At 32.2% G+C, this 7,897-nt stretch overlaps 1 long non-coding RNA gene across 2 annotated transcripts; it reads right to left on the bottom strand.

Annotated features, from left to right (window-relative positions):
- Positions 1-1,081: 1,081 nt before the first annotated feature.
- On the bottom strand, positions 1,082-4,155 carry LOC113346187. 2 transcript variants are annotated; one of them, XR_003358443.1, is made up of 7 exons: positions 3,713-4,155; positions 3,340-3,415; positions 2,749-2,812; positions 2,181-2,249; positions 1,994-2,079; positions 1,757-1,866; positions 1,082-1,244 (listed from the first exon to the last, which is right to left on the bottom strand). It is a non-coding gene; the product is annotated as an uncharacterized LOC113346187 (long non-coding RNA). The 2 variants fall into 2 exon arrangements; XR_003358442.1 differs by having other exon boundaries at positions 1,082-1,614; positions 3,713-4,148.
- Positions 4,156-7,897: the final 3,742 nt, after the last annotated feature.

Genomic DNA, 7,897 nt, shown 5'->3' with positions numbered 1-7,897 from the left:
GGACACACAATTATTTTTTTGGCCTGGCTATTGATTATCCTATAGACACGCAAAAAAAAATGGTGTGGCTATTGGTTACCTATAGACACACTAAGTATTTTTTGGCGTGGCCATTGATTACCCTATGGACACGCAATTATTTTTTGGCGTGGTTACTGGTTATTCTATAGACACGGAAAAAAAATAAATGGTGTGGCTTTTGGTAACCTATGGATACGCAATTTATTTTTGGCGTGGTAATTGATTCCCTAATGACACGCAATTTGTTTTCTGGCGTGGCCGTTAGCCTTCTATAGACACGCATAATATGATTTTTGTGTGGATGTATGTGATGTTTAGCCATAATTGATGCAATCTTATACCGTCCATGTGTTCTAGATTTGGTATAACATAACGGAACTTCGACCGTTCATATTTGAGGCATCTATCACCGTTCACATGTGTTAATCTGCACCGATAAAACGGATGGATATGCTAGAATTTCAAAGATACATCTTTCACCGAGACGTTCATTTTTTTATTATATTTTAAAAAGCTATGATGTTGCAAAATAAATTGATTCCTGTCCATGCACAGAAACCTGAAGATTATTTTTTCCCGAATATTCAATACTATCAACATTAACTACACCAAAAATCCAGAAAACATGACAGAAACCACTATAACAATGGTTAACTATGGTGATTTGAACATTAATAGCATAGCCTACATCTTCAGAATGATGGTAGTACGCTAAACACTAGACTTAGAAGCATTGATAGAGTTGGTAATAGCTTCAGTCCCCTACGAAGTAAACTGTAGTTCCAGCTCGCTAGCCCATAGTATGGCTGCAAGAAGAGCCATGGCTTCAACATGTTGAGAATCTCATGCTTTGCTTGGGATTATTTTGGCATATCAGAAGTTTCCCGCATTATCAAGAAGAGTTGTACATATTCTAATAGTACGATTAGAATCTATATAAGCATTAAAATAAATGAGGTGGATTCTGGTTACAAGGAGAAGTTCTCGGTTGAGGAATACTACCAGGGTTAACCAGAGACTGATGTTCATGTGTTAGTTCAAACTGAACAGACTATTGATGTTGAATAAAGTATAAGGTACTAATAGTAGTATTTGAATTAAGATTAAAAACCTTGACATGAGCCAACAATGAAAAATCAATTACATAGGGAAAACCATCACCTTCGTAAGCCTTGAATGGAGCAAGCGCAGCAGCATAAAGTTTAGTCTTGTGAAGAATCAAACTACAAAACAGAAATCTATACGCAGAATCAAATCAACGATATATGAATTCTACTAGAGTTAATAACAAAGACATCAATATAATCAGTAAGTATCAAAACATGTAAACGCATCCGCATCGAACAGAAGAAAGGGCGTGACTACTCCAGGTCTTGTTTACTGCAGATGCATGTCCTCACTCACACTGCAAGAGCTTCTCCAAACTGTCGCTAGGATGTCGCTTGCCCATGCAAAAGAGAAAAGTAAAACAAACTGTACAGTCTGTATTACTCAGAATTTTACTTTCTGGATCCACCAGTTTCATGGGTGCCTTTAGTGTTGTCTATAGTGCACTAATGATATTTCCTAAATCCAAAACGTATAGATTTGAAACTGCAAGTACCAAATTCATATATCTTTAGTAGATTGCATGATGAACAAGTAACAAGATGTCCAGTAATCAGTACTTATAATAACATAAGCAGAGTACCATATGTAAGCACATCAAGTTTCACCCATACTCTAACTAGCGTACCATGAAAAGTATCAGACGACGACCGAAGAAAATCAACTTTTTTCCTAGTTTCCATGTTGCTGCTTGTCAATGTACGCTTGCAACTGCCCCGCTTGCTGGAAATATAAGACCTACAGTTGCGCAATTTTTACTGTTAAGAGAGATTTTAAACTCTAAAATATGAACTTTAACAGTCTAGGTGGAGTGAAAGAATCGCTATCCATACTGGAAAAAAATTCATGCTTCAGCGAAAGATACCTAGATTTAAAGCAGAAGGCCGTCCAAGTCTTAATTTGAACATGGGATGGAATTGCACTTCCGTCTAAAATGGTGACTTGGAAGCTCTACAATCCGCAAAAAAAACGATAAATTGTTTATCAGACATTATAACATCAAATAATGGAATAAAGTGCTGGTCCTTATTGTTATTGACCAGATTATGTACCTCTAGTACTTTCCACTTTCATCCCCACCACAAATTTCAGGTCAGCTGCCTCAAACTTTTAAATGTACTCTGGATTCACATACACAATTTAAAACAATGTAAATGAGCATTGGAAAAGGAAATTTAGTAGCTAGGGCCACAAAATCTAGTACAATGAGTAAATGAAAATGAGCATTGAAAAGGGAAAATTAGTGCGCCACAAAATCTAGTGTAATGAGTAAATTTTTGGAAGGTAATTTGGCTATAGATATTCGCAATGGGTAGATATTTGCATGCTGGAATTAAGAGAACAGAAACAAAAACATTAAGTAACATGTGCAACTACACAGAGGCCAAAAGATACTATATAGAGAGACTCACTAAGTGGTACCAGTATTGATTTTAGGAAAACATAATGACTGTGATATTAGCCAACGCGATATCAGTGTGAATTACCAAGAACATTTCAAACCAGACTCCATGACCTAAGTTAGAACGAGTCTCAACACATAAGCAACATGGAAAGCCAATTCAATCTTTAAAATAGGTATCAACGCAAAATATGATGCCAAGGAAGAAACAAACTTACCAATTTCACTTAAATATAAAAGGGATGGATCTCTATACTCTAGCAATGCTTATCTTCAGGCTACCTGCATTTAAAATTCTAATACAATCAAAATCGGACAAGTAATTCACGATGATTTCAAATAATAAAAAAACTCTACAATACAATGAATCCCTGATTTCAAACTCTTAACCAAACAATTGACAATAACTTCAAACTCTTAACAGAAAAAGGAAAACAAACAATCATCTTTGCTTAATAGAACCCAATAAAAAAAAATTCCCTAAAAAACAATTTGCCGGAAGAAATCAGTTTTCACATAGATAATCTAATTGCACAATAGTAAAAAATCCCAAAATGTTGGTGTAGATCCAATGAAACACCAAGAGCAAAATACTAGCAGTTTTACATTTAAACATTAAAAGAGAAAGCCTCCATGTTTAGTAGTTTTCCTTCCATTTTAACCATTTTTTTTCTTCAAAATATGCAATTGAGATCAAGAGACGAAGAAAAAAACATTGATTGGCTGTATTGGAACGTCTAATTCTTACTCCAGAAAAAAAATACAAAACTTCTCTTTAGGAACATAAGTTGAGTAAAAATTGAGCTTACCACAAGCCATTGTGCTTGAGAACCCCGAAAATCTAATTCTTCGTGCTTCTCTGCTTTGGACTAATCTTCTCAATATCTGAAGAAAAAAAATACAAACGAACTCATTATATATCTAACAAAAGGAATATCTAAATGATGGAATACTACTAAATGATGGAATTCTACTGAGAGACAAACCAAAACAAAATAAAAGGAAAAAAAATAAACCCTAGAAAATCAATACAACCAGATGTACAAAAATATAGTAATCTAACTCAAAACTCAGATCATAAAACTGAAATTAGAACCAAACTCATGATTTAAACTTCATAAAATCAAATGAAAATTGCGAATTCTAGAAAAAAAATTACTTTATGTAAGAAATTAGACTCACATCATCAGCATAAACAAGGAATCTAGGGTCTTATAAACTCATCTTCTCGGACTTGTCAGCAAGATGTCGTGCAGAGATTAATTTTCTAAAGATTATGTCGAAAAAAACAATATTCTAGGGTTCAGTACGAAATCTAGAGTACTGAAGATTGGGTTTGGTTTCTGAGGATGGATTTAGTTTATGAGATATGGGTTTAGAAAAAATAACTTTGATTGATCAATGAAATAATTATGAGAGATTGAGAGAGAAGATCAACTGCCTAGTGTTACGGTTTAAGGTGAGGAAAATGAGGATTCTTCTGACTTCCGTTCGGGAAGTAGTTGTAGATTGACTTGGTTTTTTTTCTTTACATACAGAGCAGGCGGAGATCGTGGGAAAGAGATACGAAAGTAAAGCTACTGCTAGAGTTAGGGTAAGTTTCGAACGACAGAGATGCGGTTCTAAGTGTGGCACGCCTAAGCCCGTGCCCTCATGAAATTTCCAAAAATGAAGTTCTATAAGTCTATAAGACTATAACTAGATATATTTAGCACGGGTTATCATCCTTTTAGAATATCCTTAAAAATGTTTTTATGTTTTTTTTTAAAGAGATAGAGAAATTTGATGTTAGATAAATCTGGCTTAAATGAAAATTTGGTGGGGTCAAAACATAACCACGTGAATACAAATATTAAAAAAATACACATAATATTAATGCAGCTTTATGGTTTTGAACTTTTTAATCATTGTCTTTGTCTATTTGAATTTAAATTTTTCAATAAGGTTTCTGGTACCGATAGAGTGCAAACAAGTGTATGAAAATTAGAAGGTTTTTTAAGATAATCAAAGCATGTAAGACAACATCGACAACAACAAAACTAGTATTAAGGAGACATACGAGTAATGAGAATGAATCCAAAAGTTATAGATTTTGTTCTAAAAGCTTACCACCGTACTTAAAGTGTGTTACATATCCATAACATTTTAAAATAAGAAATCACGATGTATTGTTTTTAATTGAGTCCAATTTTTACTAGGTCATGGTTACATTCGTTAATTATCCACAACCACCTTACTAAGTCGTGGTTACATTCGTTAATTATCCACCACCACCAATTGAATCCAATTACATATTCACTTTCACTACTTATCCACCAATTCCATCTAATTCAGGTCCAAGTTTACTCAAATTTACCGGGTCATACTCATATATAACAATTACTCACTAATTGTGTCAAATTGAGACTCATCTTCACTAAATCATACACTAGCTACATCTAGTTGAGTCCAATGTTTCTCAATTTCACTAGATCGTAATAACTTTAGACAGTTATTCACCTACTGAATCAAATTTAGTCTAACTTTAATCAATATCACTAAATCATACTCACTTTCCCTAGTTACCCTACAATTACATCCAAGTTTCATATTCAACTTTACTAGTTAACTACGAATTTCATCTAGTTGAACCTATTTTACTCAATTTCACTAGATCATATACTCTTTCACCAATGATCAACCAATTACATTCAATTTTACTCAAAATTCCACTATATGGTACTCACTTCGAACGATTATACACTAGATGCATCTAATTGAGTCTCATTCTTTTAACATCACTAGATCACAATCACTTTCAACGATTATTCAACTATTGTATCAAATTTAGTCTAATTCTACTCAATATCACTATATCATACTCACTTTCAGTTATTATCCTAAAGATACTTCCAACTTTACTCAATTTTACTAGATCATTCTTGACTTTACTAGTTATCAACTAATCACACCTACTTGAACTTATTTTACTCGATTTTTTCACTAGATTATGTACATTTTCACCGATGATCAACCAATTGCACCCGATTTTACTTAATTTTACTATATGGTGCTCACTTCAAACGATTATACACTAGCTACATCTAGTTGAGTCCCATTTGTTTTTAGCTTTACTAGATCATAATCACTTTCAGCGATTATTCACCTATTGTATCAAATAATGTCTAAATTTTATTAATATCACTATATTATACTCACTTTCGGTTGTTATTATAAAATTAATTCGTCAATTTTACTAGATCATGCTTGACTATACTAGTTTCCCACTAATCACATCTAATTGAACTTATTTTACTCAATTTCACTAGATTATGTACACTTTCACCAATTGCACCCGATTTAATTTACTCAATTTCTTTATATGATACTCACTTCCAAGGATTATACTTATCTACATCTAGTTGGATCATTTTAAACTTCACTAGGTCACAGTCACTTTCAACATTTATTCACCTATTGTATTAAATTTAGTCTAGTTTTACTCAATATCACTACTAGATCATACTCACTTTCAATTATTATCCTAATAATATTTTCAGGTTCACTCGATTTTACTAGATCACACTTGACTCTACTAGTTATCCGTTAATTAAACTTATCCCTAGATTATATACACTTTCGCCAATTGTCAACCAATTGCACCCGAATTACTCAATTTCATTATATGATACTAACTTGCAACAAATATACACCAGCTACATAGAAGTTTACTCAAATTTACTAGATCATACTCAACTACACTAGTTATACACCAATTGCATCCGATTGAATTCAGTTTTACTCAATTTCACTAGGTCATATTCTCTTTCCCCGATGATCAACCAGTTGCATCCAATTTTACTCGATTTCACTTTATCATACTCCAGTAGTATCAAATTTTGTCCAATTTTACTCAATTTCACTATATCATACTTGTTTTCACTAATTATCCACAAATTCTATCAAAGTTTAGTGAATTTTACTATATCATAATAATTGTACTAGTTATTCGCAAATTATGTCCAGGATTACTCAATTTCACTAGATCATACTCAACTCACAAATTATATTCAAAGTTACTCAATTTTACTATATCATACTCAACTCTATTATTTTCCACTAATCACATCCAATTTTACTCTAGATCGCACTCACTTTTACTAATTCTACAAATCTTAAAATCAAGTTTACTCGTTTTTACTAACAATTCATACTTAAATCTACTAGGCATACCTACCTCCAATAAACATCCATTTTTATATAATTTCACTAGGTCATTCACACTTTCACTAATCATGCGCAAATTGCATCAAATCAAATCAAATTTTACTCAATTTCACAAGATCATACTCGCTTTCACTAATTCCTATCAAATTAATCCAAGTTTTACCAGATCATGCTCACTTTAACTTATTATTCACAAACTGTATCCAAGATTATTCAGTTGTTCACAAAAAGTTTAACACTTTTCTTTTAATTAGTAATATAAAAAAACTAAATACAGTACTTGTTTTTTAAATCATTTTAAACCGGCACCGAAAGAAAAATAAATACACATTTAAAATCCATTTTATTTTTTCGAGAAAGGTAAAATTTTTAAAGGTATAATTTCATTAAAAAGATGAAGATACCAAATCGGAAGAGATAGCTAATGCTACTAGTGAATTACAACTTGCTCATTATAGATTATGGTGCTTAAAGAGTATCCTTGAAACAAATTTGAATTAAAAGACCAACTAAACAAAGAATATTTTGAGGAAACAAATGCACGTTTAAATTTTGAGATGAACATATGCTTTTATGTAATCTTGCTGAAAGATGGAGATATGCATATTAGTTACACTTTTAAATTCCAAAAATAAAAATAATACACATTGTTATACCATATCTTTAATGCGAGATAGAAATCTTATTATTATCTTTTGTTTAATTCCCAAGATATTTTCGCATATATATATGTTGTTTTCTTCTGACAAATAAGGAAATATCACCGAATTCCTCGTATAACTTTTCGATATTATTGAACAACTTTTTTTTTCGTGCTAATCTATTTCTTGGTTTTGTAAATTCTCAAATCTTTCCAATTTTTCCCCAAAATAAAAAACGCAACCAACAAAACTTTCACCAATATTTAGCGCCTTTAATTCCCAACAAAAATTTCATGAAAAATCAAACACCAGGCCGAAGGGGTTATCAATAATTATCCAGCGACTAATTATCCGTGACCTGTAGTTCGGTATTGGACCTCTTTGTTTCTTTTCGTTCCAACCCTAACCTTTTTCTCCTTCTTTTTCTTCTCCATCTTTTGCATCTCTAAACCAGAAACTGAAAAAAATCAGAAAACTAAATCGAAAGTCAAACCTCTTTCCACGAAATCCAATCTCTCCT

Source organism: Papaver somniferum, unplaced genomic scaffold (assembly GCF_003573695.1).
Source record: "Papaver somniferum cultivar HN1 unplaced genomic scaffold, ASM357369v1 unplaced-scaffold_98, whole genome shotgun sequence".
Taxonomy (NCBI): domain Eukaryota; kingdom Viridiplantae; phylum Streptophyta; class Magnoliopsida; order Ranunculales; family Papaveraceae; genus Papaver; species Papaver somniferum.
The sequence above is the reverse complement of the archived record's forward strand: the minus strand, read 5'-3'. Positions and strand labels throughout refer to the sequence as shown.